This window comes from Bombina bombina, chromosome 10 (assembly GCF_027579735.1).
Source record: "Bombina bombina isolate aBomBom1 chromosome 10, aBomBom1.pri, whole genome shotgun sequence".
Taxonomy (NCBI): Eukaryota; Metazoa; Chordata; class Amphibia; order Anura; family Bombinatoridae; genus Bombina; species Bombina bombina.
Window position 1 is genome coordinate 199223423 of NC_069508.1, and position 18892 is coordinate 199242314.

Here is an 18892-nt window from a genome sequence, read left to right on the forward strand (position 1 = left end):
GGGCGGCGTTGCATTAGCAGCTCTTGTGAGCTGCTGGTGCAATGCTGAATACGGAGAGCGTATTGCTCTCCGTATTCAGCGAGGTCTGGCACTGTTGGATCAGGTCCGCCAGACTTTGATAAATAGAGGCCATTGTATCTCCCGCTATACCTTTCTGTGCCTTGGGCGATAGAATTAACATAGAATTATTTTTTCTAGCAATATATTTACCTACAGATTCTTATTATTAAAGATGTTCATAAAATTACAAGGAAGAATTATTTATGTCTTTCTCTAGATATTAAAAAAATTCTTATATATATTTTATGTAAATTGATTTTTGTCCAACCTTATTAATAATTGAGTCCAAGTTGTAAACTACACTTGACAAATCCAATTATTAAATATGAACCCAGCAAACCTAAAAACCTGCACATATTTTTCTTCCCTTCATTTGGCAGAGGATTTTTCTAGTTAGTACAGAGAGTTGATCAGTAGATCACTGTGTTGTATGCAAGAGGAAAGAAGGCACTGGCAGTTTTGATGGACTTAGTAGCCCCTTAGCTTATAAACAACTCAAACATATCAGTTTGGCTGAGTGCGTTTTCCTTGACCTGGACATAAGCTTATATTGATTTTTTTTGTACATGCAATACGCACTTCCTATTCTAAATATATGTAATTATAAAAGAAATATGTGCTTAAAGGGATATTAAACTGTGTTCCCTTAGCAAAAAAAAACTAAATATAATAAATCAAAATAAACTTATTGTGTTAAAAATAGCAAACAGTTTACTTGTTTTTTGCAAAATGAACTCTTTAAATGTGTTAAAAATAGCAAACAATTTACTTGTTTTTTGCAAAAGGAACTCTTTAATGGTGTCTCCTAGCAACACATCAAAGGGAAATTTGCTTCTTTGCCCTCTTGTAGATACCAGAGCTCCCTTGTGTGGTAATGGCAGAAAGCAATGGACCCTTCACAAACGTAGTTAAACAAAATTAAAAAAATATATATTTTAAAATGATGAACATTAATTATTTCTATTAAGTATAACCCACTGCTTAGTGCTTGTTTTTTTACAACGATATAGACAGTTTTATATCCTTTTCAAAAAGGACATTACATATACAAATATCTATATCGTTAATTGTGCACAAGCCACCTATTAGAATCACTACACATTAATAAAAGGCACCAATCAACATACACATACCTCCCAACATCTGCCGAGTGGCTTCTGGAATGTGGTAGGTTAAAAGCTTGTGGGTAGTGACCCACCAGTATTGTGGGGGGGGGCTGTACATAGGAGGTGAAGTAACTTGCAGATAGGCAGAGATACAGGTGGTCCATAGTCGTATGTGGGAGATCTGTGGGTGTGGGCTGGATCTGGGCTGGGCTCGGGGGGGGTCTCGCCAGTCCTTTTAAAATGGGACATTAAGGGACTTCAATGGTGATAACTGGCCATACCTCTTAACCCATGATCCTGCAGGATGCAGAGTAGTTGGGAGGTATTTATAAAGATCCTTCACCTGCGATGTAATAACTAACTCCGCCCACCCCACCCCCACCCCGAAAAATCACCATTTTGTTTGTTGTTAATCGTGCACATTTTGCTTATTTGATTATGAAAATGTGAGTTTAACAATTGGTTCAACAATTTCATGTTGTTTTCAGGAGGAAAATATTTCAGACTTCTGTGGTATTAATGGCAGAAGTATTTTGGGATTGAGATCACTGGAAAAACAGACAGACAATACCGGCCAATGTTTAGAAACCTTTATTTACAGAAAACAAGAGCAAGATTGTGATCAGCTACATAGTTCTACACAAGCAACAGTGTAACAATAATATGCACTAACACAGCAGAGTATTTTCTTTTTGCACTTTTTAATGTCTCTTTCACCAGTAAATCTAATAGATATTTCTCTCCCCTGTTTTGAGTTCTAAAGCACACTGATCACAATCATAGAACTTACAACTAAAACAATAAAGTTCAAACTGAGCTCACGATCCCTTGTTCTGGTGTTGTTTGTTTTTTGAAAATGCTTTTATCCTCAGCTTTTTTTAATTGATATTAATTATTTTAGATACTGTTTAAATCAGCAACTAATGCATTTTAAGATACCTGCATATAAAATGTGTTTTAAAGGCATTTACAACTGTCATTTTGATAGTAACATTTGTATTTTTTTGCAGTTAAGAGACACAAACACGCACATGAACACACTCATGCATATAAACACACATACACAATTACACATGAACACACAGATGCACATAAAAACACATAAACACACATACACATAAACACACATACACATGAACACACACATGCATATAAACACACATACACAATTACACATGAACACACACATACACATAAAAACACATAAACACACATACACACACATACACATGAACACACACATGCATATAAACACACATACACAATTACACATGAACACACACATGCATATAAACACACATACACAATTACACATGAGCACTCACATGAAAATAAACAAACATACACACATGAACATCCGGTATGCACAGAAACACACAACACCCACACACATACACACATTAAATACACGCATGCACATGAACACACATACACATGAACACACACATGCACATAAACACACATACATATGAACACACACATGCACATAAACACACATACACACATGAACACATGCATGCATCAACATCAACATACGCATGCACATAAAGACACATATGCACATAAACATACATACACAAACAAACATGAACACACGCATGCACATAAACATACACACATGAACATACACAAGCCATCATACACAAACATGCATAATAGGTGTTTTGTGTGCTTATACCTAAACCAAAAGGGACATTGTGCAAGTATTAAAGGGATATGAAATCCAATTTTTTTTTTTAATTTTATTATTCATATAGAACATACAGTTTTAATAATGTTTCCACTTTACTTCTATTAAGAAAAAAATAGACCTAGGAGCGCCAAATTAAGGCAGAGGAAATGAAATAAATTATACCAACGACTGTAAGAGTAAAACTCTTATATCATGTAGGGTAACAAGTAAACGACGTCCTAAGATTTACAAAATGTTGACACCAATATTCCTATTGATATCTGATGTAGATAAATACAGATATTGTATATAAATACAAATGTGATACAATTTATTACAAATGCAAATGGGATACACTTAATCACAGTTACAACTTATTGGGTAAAATCATGGATCCATGTTACAGTACATACAAATTATATAAAACACAATCATATAGTATAAAAGAGACTTGTATAAAATGCAGATGGTAATAAAGATGGTAATAAAATTAATATTGGAATAAATATAGCTGAAATTGGGTACAATATTCCCTAAACGCTGTGCAAAATTGCATAAAAAATTGCATAGAAAACTCCAAATGTAAGGTGACAAGCTGTGGTGACAAAAATATATGCAAAGGAAGGGGGAGGGGCCCTCAAAAATCAAACATGTGAAAGTGATCAAAAACTGTCCATACAAAAAATATGAGAAAAAATGAAAAAATGAAGAGTGGAAAAAGTTTGGAATGAAAATAAGTGTCCGTGATGAAAAGTCAATTTTGAAACAAAGATAGTGATATAAAGTTCCAAAATGAAGGTGTGTGTATGTGAATGAATCTTCCTTAAGTCTCCTCAAATGAAGGTTCCAAATAATATGGATGTGGTGGATAGAGGAATGTCCGGTAAAACCTGGGGTGTAATCCCTATATCCAACCTATAAAAGAAATACACAATAGTGCAATATTGCTAACAAATAACATGTAATGTAGGATAAAAGCTCACCAATTCTGCCAACGCTTTTCGGCCCAAAACTGGGCCTTTTTCAAGACTATAGGTGCTGTGTGATGGTGGCTCTATTTAAGAATATTACTAACCAATCACTGATGTCAGTGTTTTGGCGCTTGTTTTTTGGCGCCAAATGTCAACCCGGAAGGAGATGTGGGTGTCAAATACTGAATAAGTCTACATAAGTTATATTTACTGACGTGGCTGGATGCGATATTAACAATAGTTACTTAAAGGGATTTTGTTTCAATCTTCATTATTTTAGGTTGGTAATACCGAGATTGCGCTTAATGTTTCTGCTGCTCGATATAACCGGAAGTACCTAGAATATACCTGACTTGGGTTCTATATCCGGTTTCGCTCTGTGTTCTATTTCCGGTAGATTTGTGATCACTTCCGGTATGGGTATTTGGCGGTACGGGTCGCATGGCCTTTTAGCGGGTATTTTTATGATATTCTATGAAATGGCCAATCATAAAAGTTGTGCTATTACTTTATAAGAAGTGTATGGTAAATTATCGGAAAGGTTCTGAAAATTATCTTTAGGTATACAATACTACTTAATGACATATAAAAGTACATATAAAAAATGAATACAAAAATAAAATAGTCGTCCATAAAAGCAAGTGAACCAGAATGGCTGTGGTAAAAGACGCTGGCACATGTTCATGAGAAAATGAACAAATAAACAAATAAACAGTAAACATATAAATACACATAATTTGAAACATAGGGTAAAATCAATAATTTAAAATACAAAATGCAAATGATGTAAAAATTGTGTAAAACATCGGCATAGATAATATTTAGATTGGGATAATCATAACGCTCAAGTTGTCTTTAAAAAGGGGGGTGTAAAATATAAAATTCATAAAATTCCTTAAGGAAGCGGGATAAGTATACAATAGAACAATAGAGTGTGTTAGGAAACAATTCCATAAATGTAATATATGGGAAGTGTATTCCTAAAAGTCCTTCACATGGTGTGAATAAGTTAAAATACAATCAACTAATATGATTGTTCCAGGGACTGGCTAAAAAGAATGGGTTATATAGAAACATTGTGGGAGAGGGTCGGAGTTGTGGATTTATGTCAATGGAGATAAAATAAGAACTATCGTACCTAAGGGATATCTGTTCATATTTAAAGAATACCTTGGGAGAATCAGAGATAACTCCAAATCTAGCTAGTATGAAAATACATGCTAAGGGGTTATGTGGTCCCCCAAATAAACTATTTCCCAGAATTCTTCATTTTAGGCTTAATAGTTGTGACAAATCTTCCCTGTTGTTTAAACCCCTAGGGTATAGGCAGTCCATATTAAAGATCCATCTGGATTCTGCTATTAATAGTCTTTTTTCTTGATCTCCACCCCTCCAATTGGGTGTGACTAGTTGGATGCCAATATAGCTAAAATCTTTTTGTTTGGCCTGATGTTGGGTTAAAAAATGTCTATATAGTGCTGTTTCTGTGTTTTTGTGTTTAATCTTTAATAGGTGCTCCCTGATCCGGTCTTTCAGGATTCTGGATGTTTGTCCTATATATTGGAAACCGCAACTGCACCATATCATATAGATCACTCCTTTACTACTACATTTTATAAGGTCCTTGATTTTGTATTTAACCTTCGTGTTAAATGAGGTAAATTCTTTTGTTTTCACTCCCCTCTGACAGGCCTTACAGCTAACACACGGATAAAAGCCTTTAACTTCTCTACCATATACATCTCTTGTGTTGGTCATCGTGTTTCTGGGTATGCTTGGAGAGAGTTTATTTTTCAAGTTGTTTGTCTTTCTATATATAAATATTGGGCGGGGTGTTAGTTTATCCCCAATGATATCATCATTTCTTAGTAATGGCCAGTGTTTCTCTACGATCTTCTCCACAATATGCCTGTTTTCACTGTATTCCATAATAAAAGGGATGTTTAATTGGTCTCCGTCTAGATTGTTGTAGACATTTTTTGGTTTATATGACAGAAGATCTTTCCTATTTCTCTGTCTTACTTCTTCTATGTCATTTTCGAGGGCTCCTTCTTCGTATCCCCGTTCCAGGAATCTGTTTTTTAAAATGAGAGTTTGCTCTTCCCATTTCTTGGGGTCTGAGCAATTACAAAAATATGTGGTACAGCTACCATCATTTGTGAGAGACTCCACCCAAATAATAAATATTTTGGAAGGCATAAAGTGGGAAGAGAACTACATACTAGTAACATGTGATGTTACCTCCCTGTACACCTGTATACCGCACGAAGGTGGTATAGAGGCAGTCAACTTTTTTCTCGATAAAGATCCGGAGCTACCAGAATTACAAAAAGATTTCATCATCGATGGGATATATCCTAACCCACAACTATTTCAACAATAGAGGAATCTATTATAGACAAGTATGTGGGACAGCTATGGGGACCAGGTTCGCGCCCAGTTACGCTAATTTATACATGGGCCACTGGGAACGCATCTTCTGGGACTCATGCCCAGCAAGCGTGGACCTGGTCCTCTATAATAGATACATTGATGATATTATTATGATTTGGAAAGGCTCAATAGATGATTTAGAGTATACCATCCAAATAATGAACACTAATATGCATAATCTTAGGTTTACTCATGAATATAGTAAACATGAGATCACATACTTAGACCTAAAGATTGAAATTAAGAACGGCAAATTGGAAACGTCTACATTCTTCAAAGAAGTAGACTGTAACAATTACATCCACAAAGACAGCTGCCACCTTAAGAGATGGAAGTCCCACATACCGAAAGGACAAATGTTGAGACTAAAGAAAAAATGCTCAGACCCCAAGAAATGGGAAGAGCAAACTCTCATTTTAAAAAACAGATTCCTGGAACGGGGATACGAAGAAGGAGCCCTCGAAAATGACATAGAAGAAGTAAGACAGAGAAATAGGAAAGATCTTCTGTCATATAAACCAAAAAAAGTCTACAACAATCTAGACGGAGACCAATTAAACATCCCTTTTATTATGGAATACAGTGAAAACAGGCATATTGTGGAGAAGATCGTAGAGAAACACTGGCCATTACTAAGAAATGATGATATCATTGGGGATAAACTAACACCCCGCCCAATATTTATATATAGAAAGACAAACAACTTGAAAAATAAACTCTCTCCAAGCATACCCAGAAACACGATGACCAACACAAGAGATGTATATGGTAGAGAAGTTAAAGGCTTTTATCCGTGTGTTAGCTGTAAGGCCTGTCAGAGGGGAGTGAAAACAAAAGAATTTACCTCGTTTAACACAAAGGTTAAATACAAAATCAAGGACCTTATAAAATGTAGTAGTAAAGGAGTGATCTATATGATATGGTGCAGTTGCGGTTTCCAATATATAGGACAAACATCCAGAATCCTGAAAGACCGGATCAGGGAGCACCTATTAAAGATTAAACACAAAAACACAGAAACAGCACTATATAGACATTTTTTAACCCAACATCAGGCCAAACAAAAAGATTTTAGCTATATTGGCATCCAACTAGTCACACCCAATTGGAGGGGTGGAGATCAAGAAAAAAGACTATTAATAGCAGAATCCAGATGGATCTTTAATATGGACTGCCTATACCCTAGGGGTTTAAACAACAGGGAAGATTTGTCACACCTATTAAGCCTAAAATGAAGAATTCTGGGAAATAGTTTATTTGGGGGACCACATAACCCCTTAGCATGTATTTTCATTCTAGCTAGATTTGGAGTTATCTCTCATTCTCCCAAGGTATTCTTTAAATATGAACAGACATCCCTTAGGTACGATAGTTCTTATTTTATCTCCATTGACATAAATCCAGAACTCCGACCCTCTCCCACAATGTTTCTATATAACCCATTCTTTTTAGCCAGTCCCTGGAACAATCATATTAGTTGATTGTATTTTAACTTATTCACACCATGTGAAGGACTTTTAGGAATACACTTCCCATATATTACATTTATGGAATTGTTTCCTAACACACTCTATTGTTCTATTGTATACTTATCCCGCTTCCTTAAGGAATTTTATGAATTTTATATTTTACACCCCCCCTTTTTAAAGACAACTTGAGCGTTATGATTATCTATGCCGATGTTTTACACAATTTTTACATCATTTGCATTTTGTATTTTAAATTATTGATTTTACCCTATGTTTCAAATTATGTGTATTTATATGTTTACTGTTTATTTGTTTATTTGTTCATTTTCTCATGAACATGTGCCAGCGTCTTTTACCACAGCCATTCTGGTTCACTTGCTTTTATGGACGACTATTTTATTTTTGTATTCATTTTTTATATGTACTTTTATATGTCATTAAGTAGTATTGTATACCTAAAGATAATTTTCAGATCCTTTCCGATAATTTACCATACACTTCTTATGAAGTAATAGCACAACTTTTATGATTGGCCATTTCATAGAATATAATAAAAATACCCGCTAAAAGGCCATGCGACCCGTACCGCCAAATACCCATACCGGAAGTGATCACAAATCTACCGGAAATAGAACACAGAGCGAAACCGGATATAGAACCCAAGTCAGGTACATTCTAGGTACTTCCAGTTATATCGAGCAGCAGAAACATTAAGGGCAATCTCCGTATTACCAACCTAAAATAATGAAGATTGAAACAAAATCCCTTTAAGTAACCATTGTTAATATCGCATCCAGCCACGTCAGTAAATATAACTTATGTAGACTTATTCAGTATTTGACACCCACATCTCCTTCCGGGTTGACATTTGGCGCCAAAAAACAAGCGCCAAAACACTGACATCAGTGATTGGTTAGTAATATTCTTAAATAGAGCCACCATCACACAGCACCTATAGTCTTGAAAAAGGCCCAGTTTTGGGCCGAAAAGCGTTGGCAGAATTGGTGAGCTTTTATCCTACATTACATGTTATTTGTTAGCAATATTGCACTATTGTGTATTTCTTTTATAGGTTGGATATAGGGATTACACCCCAGGTTTTACCGGACATTCCTCTATCCACCACATCCATATTATTTGGAACCTTCATTTGAGGAGACTTAAGGAAGATTCATTCACATACACACACCTTCATTTTGGAACTTTATATCACTATCTTTGTTTCAAAATTGGCTTTTCATCACGGACACTTATTTTCATTCCAAACTTTTTTCACTCTTCATTTTTTCATTTTTTCTCATATTTTTTGTATGGACAGTTTTTGATCACTTTCACATGTTTGATTTTTGAGGGGCCCCCCCTTCCTTTGCATATATTTTTGTCACCACAGCTTGTCATCTTACATTTGGAGTTTTCTATGCAATTTTTTATGCAATTTTGCACAGCGTTTAGGGAATATTGTACCCAATTTCAGCTATATTTATTCCAATATTAATTTTATTACCATCTTTATTACCATCTGCATTTTATACAAGTCTCTTTTATACTATATGATTGTGTTTTATATAATTTGTATGTACTGTAACATGGATCCATGATTTTACCCAATAAGTTGTAACTGTGATTAAGTGTATCCCATTTGCATTTGTAATAAATTGTATCACATTTGTATTTATATACAATATCTGTATTTATCTACATCAGATATCAATAGGAATATTGGTGTCAACATTTTGTAAATCTTAGGACGTTTACTTGTTACCCTACATGATATAAGAGTTTTACTCTTACAGTCGTTGGTATAATTTATTTCATTTCCTCTGCCTTAATTTGGCGCTCCTAGGTCTATTTTTTCTTAATTTTAAATCTACATTTAAGGGTTGGCTAGGTACCCTTTTGTACCCAGGAGCTAGTAGGAAAACTTTATGAGCGCTGTGAGATATTGTAGTATCTTCACTTTACTTCTATTATCAAATGTACATTGTTCTCTTAGTATATTTTGTTGAAAAGCAGGCAGGTAGGCTCGGGAGTATGCACATGTCTGGAGCGTTATATTGCAGCAATTTTGCAAGAATGCTTTTAAAGGGACATTAAACTCTAAATACAGGGAGGGCAGAATTATTAGGCAAATGAGTATTTTGACCACATCATCCTCTTTATGCATGTTGTCTTACTCCAAGCTGTATAGGCTCGAAAGCCTACTACCAATTAAGCATATTAGGTGATGTGCATCTCTGTAATGAGAAGGGGTGTGGTCTAATGACATCAACACCCTATATCAGGTGTGCATAATTATTAGGCAACTTCCTTTCCTTTGGCAAAATGGGTCAAAAGAAGGACTTGACAGGCTCAGAAAAGTAAAAAATAGTGAGATATCTTGCAGAGGGATGCAGCACTCATAAAATTGCAAAGCTTCTGAAGCGTGATCATCGAACAATCAAGCGTTTCATTCAAAATAGTCAACAGGGTCGCAAGAAGCGTGTGGAAAAACCAAGGCGCAAAATAACTGCCCATGAACTGAGAAAAGTCAAGCGTGCAGCTGCCAAGATGCCACTTGCCACCAGTTTGGCCATATTTCAGAGCTGCAACATCACTGGAGTGCCCAAAAGCACAAGGTGTGCAATACTCAGAGACATGGCCAAGGTAAGAAAGGCTGAAAGACGACCACCACTGAACAAGACACACAAGCTGAAACGTCAAGACTGGGCCAAGAAATATCTCAAGACTGATTTTTCTAAGGTTTTATGGACTGATGAAATGAGAGTGAGTCTTGATGGGCCAGATGGATGGGCCCGTGGCTGGATTGGTAAAGGGCAGAGAGCTCCAGTCCGACTCAGACGCCAGCAAGGTGGAGGTGGAGTACTGGTTTGGGCTGGTATCATCAAAGATGAGCTTGTGGGGCCTTTTCGGGTTGAGGATGGAGTCAAGCTCAACTCCCAGTCCTACTGCCAGTTTCTGGAAGACACCTTCTTCAAGCAGTGGTACAGGAAGAAGTCTGCATCCTTCAAGAAAAACATGATTTTCATGCAGGACAATGCTCCATCACACGCGTCCAAGTACTCCACAGCGTGGCTGGCAAGAAAGGGTATAAAAGAAGAAAATCTAATGACATGGCCTCCTTGTTCACCTGATCTGAACCCCATTGAGAACCTGTGGTCCATCATCAAATGTGAGATTTACAAGGAGGGAAAACAGTACACCTCTCTGAACAGTGTCTGGGAGGCTGTGGTTGCTGCTGCACGCAATGTTGATGGTGAACAGATCAAAACACTGACAGAATCCATGGATGGCAGGCTTTTGAGTGTCCTTGCAAAGAAAGGTGGCTATATTGGTCACTGATTTGTTTTTGTTTTGTTTTTGAATGTCAGAAATGTATATTTGTGAATGTTGAGATGTTATATTGGTTTCACTGGTAAAAATAAATAATTGAAATGGGTATATATTTGTTTTTTGTTAAGTTGCCTAATAATTATGCACAGTAATAGTCACCTGCACACACAGATATCCCCCTAAAATAGCTATAACTAAAAACAAACTAAAAACTACTTCCAAAACTATTCAGCTTTGATATTAATGAGTTTTTTGGGTTCATTGAGAACATGGTTGTTCAATAATAAAATTAATCCTCAAAAATACAACTTGCCTAATAATTCTGCACTCCCTGTACATTTTATAAGCATAGTATTGTGGTTATCCACACCTAGCTCTTGTCGCCATGCTGAAATCTTTCTTTCCCTTCATTCCATCGCTGATGTGTTTGCACATGTGCAGCAAATCTCCTTCAGGTACCTGCAGTGTAACTTAGGTTCCAAAATAGCATCACATGTAATTAGAAGACGGTGCACGAGTGTTTAATGTCCCTTTAGCAATCGTATACGTTGCCAAAATGCTTTTAACAACCACATCCATTGTGTAAACTGCTGTTATCTAGTTGTCAAAAGCATTCTTGCAAAACTGCTAGCTTATAGTACTCCAAAGCACACTACCTACCTAGGTATTCTTTTCAACAAAGAATTCCATGAGGACAAAGTAAAAATGTAAGTAGAAGCTAATTGGAAACTGTCTTAAAGGGTCAGTCTACTCCAGAATGGTTATTGTTCAAAAGGATACAAAACCCCTTTATTACCCATTCCCTAGTTTTGCATAACCAACACAGTTATAATAATATACTTTTTACCTCAGTGATTATCTTGTATCTAAGCCTCTGCAGACTGCCCCTTATCTCAGTTATATTAATATACTTTTTACCTCTGTGATTACCTTGTATCTAAGCCTCTGCAGACTGCTCCTTATCTCAGTTATATTAATATACATTTTACCTCTGTGATTACCCTGTATCTAAGCCTCTGCAGACTGCCCCTTATCTCAGTTATATTAATATACTTTTTACCTCTGTGATTACCTTGTATCTAAGCCTCTGCAGACTGCTCCTTATCTCAGTTATATTAATATACTTTTTACCTCTGTGATTACCTTGTATCTAAGCCTCTGCAGACTGTTCCTTATCTCAGTTATATTAATATACTTTTTACCTCTGTGATTACCTTGTATCTAAGCCTCTGCAGACTGCTCCTTATCTCAGTTATATTAATATACTTTTTACCTCTGTGATTATCTTGTATCTAAGCCTCTGCAGACTGCCCCTTATCTCAGTTATATTAATATACATTTTACCTCTGTGATTACCCTGTATCTAAGCCTCTGCAGACTGCCCCTTATCTCAGTTATATTAATATACTTTTTACCTCTGTGATTACCTTGTATCTAAGCCTCTGCAGACTGCTCCTTATCTCAGTTATATTAATATACTTTTTACCTCTGTGATTACCTTGTATCTAAGCCTCTGCAGACTGCTCCTTATCTCAGTTATATTAATATACTTTTTACCTCTGTGATTACCTTGTATCTAAGTCTCTGCAGACTGCCCTCTTATCTCAGTTCTTTTGACACACTTGCATTTTAGTCAATTGGTGCCCTCTTATAAGTAACTCAAAGGGCATGAGCACAATGTTATCTATATGGCACACATGAACTAGCACTGTCTAGCTGTAAAAATGCACTGAGATTAGAGACAACCTTCAAGGACTTCAAAATTAGCACATCAGATTACCTCGGTTTAGTTTTCAACAAAGGATACCAAGAGAACAAAGCAAATTTAAAGCTAAAAGTAAATTGCAACGTTTTTTTAAATTGCATGCCCTTTCTGAATCATGAAAGTTTATTTTTGACTAGACTGTCCCTTTAAACTTGTATGCTCTGTATGAATTATTAAAGAAACAGTATAACTTGTTCTTGTGTAGTTCATGTCACTAGGGGGTCACTGTTTCATGGACTGTGACAAAACTTGATGAACCTGTCTTAAAAAAGACGATCTAAAATTCATCAGCTTTAAAATAGCTCTGAATTTAATGACAAATGACCTATCAGTTTACTCTTTAGCAATAAAAATAATAATAACACCTGTACTGGTCTAGCCCCCTCTAATCCAGCAACTTCTATGCATACTTGTACCACGTACCTAGTGAAGTGCACTGACATTAGATACAGCTTTGAAGTGTTTGAGAAACAATTCAAAGGGAAAAAAATGACCTCTATCTGCACAACAGACTGCTTAATTCTGATTTTGAAAGAAAATTGCAACTTAGATTAATGACCCATGAACATAAATCAGTCTACCTTGATGTCTTGTTACATGACCAGAATGTACAGCAACTAATAACAAAAAAACAAAAGCAAAATAAATAAATAAAAAAGGAACCATCTTCAAATGGGAAAAGCATAATCAATGCAATTCTTACCTATCGAAACAATTAAGAGACCATGATTATATTCCTATAAATTTATTTAAAAATGCACCATAGGACAAATTAAAATTCAATACATTCAAATTCAATTAGACAATATGGAGTCAAAAATATTGAAAAAATAATGAATGAAAATATTTAATTTGTCAGCTACATGGATATAGCACTACATTTATAAAGCTGCACACTCAGCTTGGAAGTCCTTGCTGTGTTGGCACGTTCAGGTTAAGGAGTGGGGATCTAAAGACGGCTCTTTCCTAATCTCTCTATCGCCTCAGAGATGAAGGAGTTAAAACATCAGATTCATCCAGGATGATTGACAGGACCTACTCTAGCAAAGCTGTGGGAAGAGCACTTGCTTGCACATGGTTTAATATGGGCAGCAAATACCACACTTGCCCCCAACTCAGAAAGAAAGGTTCCCTTGCTGGAAATCTTGTCCATCCACACCTAGATAAACAGTGCTTTCTAACATGTATCCGGTATCAAACACCTTTGTTTAAAAATCATGCAAACTACAAGTTACCTCCTAGTACCAAAACATATAAATAAATATTTATGCAAACCCTGTCAGGTGCTTATCCTTGTTTCAATCCACTGCACTTACCAAGGCCACTATAACTATTGAGCAATGCCAAGTGAGTCTCCAGTTTTATTAAGCTGCCCCTCATCTATGCTGACTCATAATAAACACACAGAGTGTGGACATACATTGGTAAGCGTTTAATAAGGTTTCCTGGTCATGAACCCACACTAGAAGTGATACCTACTCTACTGTTGAACATTTAAAATTAAACGTTTATTTCCATTAAGGACACACAGTAATATCCCCCACATTGTATTAGGATTCTCAATATTTTACACATAGGCTGGGGCACCCAAACATTTTTTTCATAAACTTTATTAATATCAAAACAGTTGTATAAAATGTATGATAGTGTAATCTTACATTGTACCATTATTTCTATAGTACATTTAAAACTGATACAACGATATTGGTCATACCATTTCAAAATTATTAAACACAGAGGCACTTAGATACAGGAGAATATAAAGTATCGTGTCTGGGATCATATTAGCAAATATTTGTCACACATCACAGAGGAAAAATGAGAAAAGAGAAAAGAAATGAGAAGAGAGTCAATAGCTTGTGAGACGGAGAAGAGGGGGAGGCAGAGGAGTATTAAGTGGGTCAAGAGAAACCATTCATCCCAACCATTGTCATGTGGCACCAAAACATTATTAAATGTTGAGTTGATTAGTAGTTGTGGTTAGTTTGCACTTATTTATCTTTTGACACATATGGAACTGTGTTTTTTATTAACAAATTGCTGATATCTTATTTATTATTGTGCTGAAAATCTGAGGTTTTCTTTTCGCCTAAATATCTATAATACTCTGTGATGTAACAGAATGAACTTGTTACAAGGTTGCTACAAAATCACTGATGTGACTGTTATAGTTCTGTTATGTATTATCAGTTTACTTTGGGAACATTGTATGTTTCTTGCTACTGTATTGTTAACCTCAAATAAAAAAAAAAATAAAAATAAAATAAAAACAACAAATTGCTGATATCTATTTTCTGTGCAGTGGTGCTGAGGGCCACACAAATACCCTTCAAGGGCCGGGCGTGGCCCTCAGGACATATTACAGGCAGCATTGACATAGACAGACTTACAATATGGTTAACTTTCAGGCCACACCTGTGGGCTTCTTGGCTGTTAGCGGCTTGAGATTGCATACATTGCTATACAAGTTGGGTCATGTTTGGCCTCATAGTGTCCTGGTGTCTTTTCTCAAGCTTTGCAGTTGGTCTAATACATTGTTGCTTCTTTTGCATCTTGGCGTCTTCATTTGATTCTTTATGGATTTTCACCTATGTTGCTATTTTTTGGGGGTTATGGTTTTTGTTTTTGCTGCTTTTTTAACCTGCATCATATTTGCACTGATGTTTTGACTCTTATCTTGTTACCCGTGTTACGTCTTGGTCTTTCTTACTAGTCTAAACCTGTGTTTCCTATACTCACCTCCTGGTCTGCCTTATAATTCAGGGTATTTAAAGCAATAGTAAAGTCAAAATTAAACTTTCATGATAAAAAATATGAAGTTTTAAAAAACTTTTCAAATTACTTACCATAGATGAAAACAGCAATGCACCATTGTGAGCTGAGCACATTTATGCAGCCTTGTTGATTGGTTTAGCCTGGCTTTATATAAAGGAGAGTTCCCTCCTTGTTGATTGGTTTAGCCTGGTTGTATATAAAAGAGAGTTCCCTCCTTGCTGATTGGCTTAGCCTGGCTGTATATAAAGGAGAGTTCCCTCCTTGTTGATTGGTTTAGCCTGGCTGTATATAAAGGAGAGTTCCCTCCTTGTTGATTGCTTTAGTCTTAGCCTGGCTGTATATAAAGGAGAGTTCCCTCCTTGTTGATTAATTTAGCCTGGATGTATATAAAGGAGAGTTCCCTCCTTGCTGATTGGTTTAGCTTTAGCCTGGCTGTATATAAAGTAGAGTTCCCTCCTTGTTGATTGGCTTAGCCTGGCTGTATATAAAGGAGAGTTCCCTCCATGTTGATTGGTTTAGCCTGGCTGTATATAAAGGAAAGTCCCCTCCATGTTTATTGGTTTAGTCTGGCTGTATATAACGGAGAGTTCCCTCCTTGTTTATTGGTTTAGCCTGGCTGTATATAAAGGAGATTTCCCCCCTTGTTGATTGGTTAAGCCTGGCTGTATATAAAGGAGAGTTCCCTCCTTGTTGATTGGTTTAGCCCTGCTGTATTAAAAGGAGAGTTCCCTCCTTGTTTATTGGTTTAGCCTGGCTGTATATAAAGGAGAGTTCCCTTCTTGTTTATTGGTTTAGCCTGGCTGTATATAAAGGAGAGTTCCCTCCTTGTTGATTGGTTTAGCCTGGCTGTATATAAAGGAGAGTTCCCTCCTTGTTGATTGGTTTAGCCTGGCTGTATATAAAGCAGAGTTCACTCCTTGTTTGTTGGTTTAGCCTGGCTGTATATTAAGGAGAGTTCCCTCCTTGTTGATTGGTTTAGCCTGGCTGTATATAGAGGAGAGTTCCCTCCTTGTTATTGACTTAGCCTGGCTGTGTATAAAGGAGAGTTCCCTCCTTGTTGATTGGTTTTGCCTGGCTCTATATAAAGGAGAGTTCCCTTCTTGTTTATTGGTTTAGCTTGGCTGTATATATAAAGGAGAGTTCCCTTCTTGTTTATTGATTTAGCCTGGCTGTATATAAAGGAGAGTTGCCTCCTTGTTGATTGGTTTAGCCTGGCTGTATATAAAGGAAAGTTCCCTCCTTGTTGATTGGTTTAGCCTGGCTGTATATAAAGCAGAGTTCCCTCCTTGTTTGTTGGTTTAGCCTGGCTGTATATAAAGGAGAGTTCCCTCCTTGTTGATTGGTTTAGCCTGGCTGTATATAAAGGAGAGTTCCCTCCTTGTTTATTGGTTTTGCCTGGCTCTATATAAAGGAGAGTTCCCTTCTTGTTTATTGGTTTAGCCTTGCTGTATATTAAGGAGAGTTCCCTTCTTGTTTATTGGTTTAGCCTGGTTGTATATAAAGGAGAGTTCCCTCCTTGTTGATTGGTTTTGTCTGGCTGTATATAAAAGAGAGTCCCTTCCTTGTTGATTGGTTTAGCCTGGCTGTATATAAAGGGGAGTTCCCTCCTTGCTGATTGGTTTAGCCTGGCTCTATATAAAGGGGAGTTCCCTCCTTGTTGATTGGTTTAGCCTGGCTCTATATAAAGGAGAGTTCCCTCCTTGTTGATTGGTTTAGCCTGGCTGTATATAAAGGAGAGTTCCCTCCTTGTTGATTGGTTTAGCCTGGCTGTATATAAAGGAGAGTTCCCTCTTTGTTGATTGGTTTAGCCTGGCTGTATATAAAGGGGAGTTCCCTCCTTGTTTGTTGGTTTAGCCTGGCTGTATATAAAGGAGAGTTCCCTCCTTGTTGATTGGTTTAGCCTGGCTGTATATAAAGGAGAGTTCCCTCCTTGTTTATTGGTTTAGCCTGGCTGTATATAAAGGGGAGTTCCCTCCTTGTTTGTTAGTTTAGCCTGGCTGTATATAAAGGAGAGTTCCCTCCTTGTTGATTGGTTTAGCCTGGCTGTATATAAAGGAGAGTTCCCTCCTTGTTGATTGGTTTAGCCTGGCTGTATATAAAGGAGAGTTCCCTCCTTGTTGATTGGTTTAGCCTGGCTGTATATAAAGGAGAGTTCCCTCCTTGTTGATTGGTTTAGCCTGGCTGTAAATAAAGGAGGGTTCCCTCCTTGTTGATTGGTTTAGCCTGGCTGTATATAAAGGAGAGTTCCCTCCTTGTTTGTTAGTTTAGCCTGGCTGTATATAAAGGAGAGTCCCTTCCTTGTTGATTGGTTTAGCCTGGCTGTATATAAAGGAGGGCTGTTATACATGTAAAATTCACTCTCTCCAACCTCCCCAGGTTCGCCCTTTACTTCTGAGATGTATGAGCTGTAGTGAATCAACTGCACAGATCATAATAACTGATTCATCTGGGGGTTATGGTAAAGCCAGAGAGGATAAAGAGACTTCTGAGTGAATATAAAGGGACATTTCAGTAAAAGTTTAAATGCATACAGATGAATTACATATTTGAATAGAAACATATTTGCAATACACACATGTACTGTCAAAAATGCTTCTAGTAAAAGTGATCACTGTTTTAGTGTTAACATTTTCCTCCGCACGTGAAGCATATCTAGATATTCTCAGTGCACCAGCATTTTCAACACTGCAGCTGCTCAGAACACCAGTGGGGCTTGTATTATGTCAGCAATGAACAAATTGAGTCATTACCAGATGGTACAAGCACCTTAGTCTCTCTAAGCAATTGATTTGTTTAAAATGCTGGTGCACGGCGCATACTTAAATACACTTTTGAAACAGCTATAGCTTTTATTAGAAGCATTTTTGCCAATGCATGTATATTACAAAAATGCTTCTGTTCAATACCAAAATGCATCTATGTGGCATCCAATTTTGGCCGGAATGTCTCTTTAAGCACAATACAACAGTTTATTTGCTCATTTACTTTTGTCCACTGATTAGTTCCAGGCGAGTGCACTAGTTAGAGGGTGTATCACTGGATTTCTCTAGATAGGCAATTTATGCTAATAAATGCTCTTAAAACATTTAGTTGCTTGGAAATCTTTTCAATGCACTAATGTATATAATATATGCTAAGCATTAGAAATCTGCATGTGCTGTATATAATATATGCTAAGCATTAGAAATCTGCACTACTGTATATAATATATGCTAAGCATTAGAAATCTGCACTACTGTATATAATATATGCTAAGCATTAGAAATCTGCATGTGCTGTATATAATATATGCTAAGCATTAGAAATCTGCA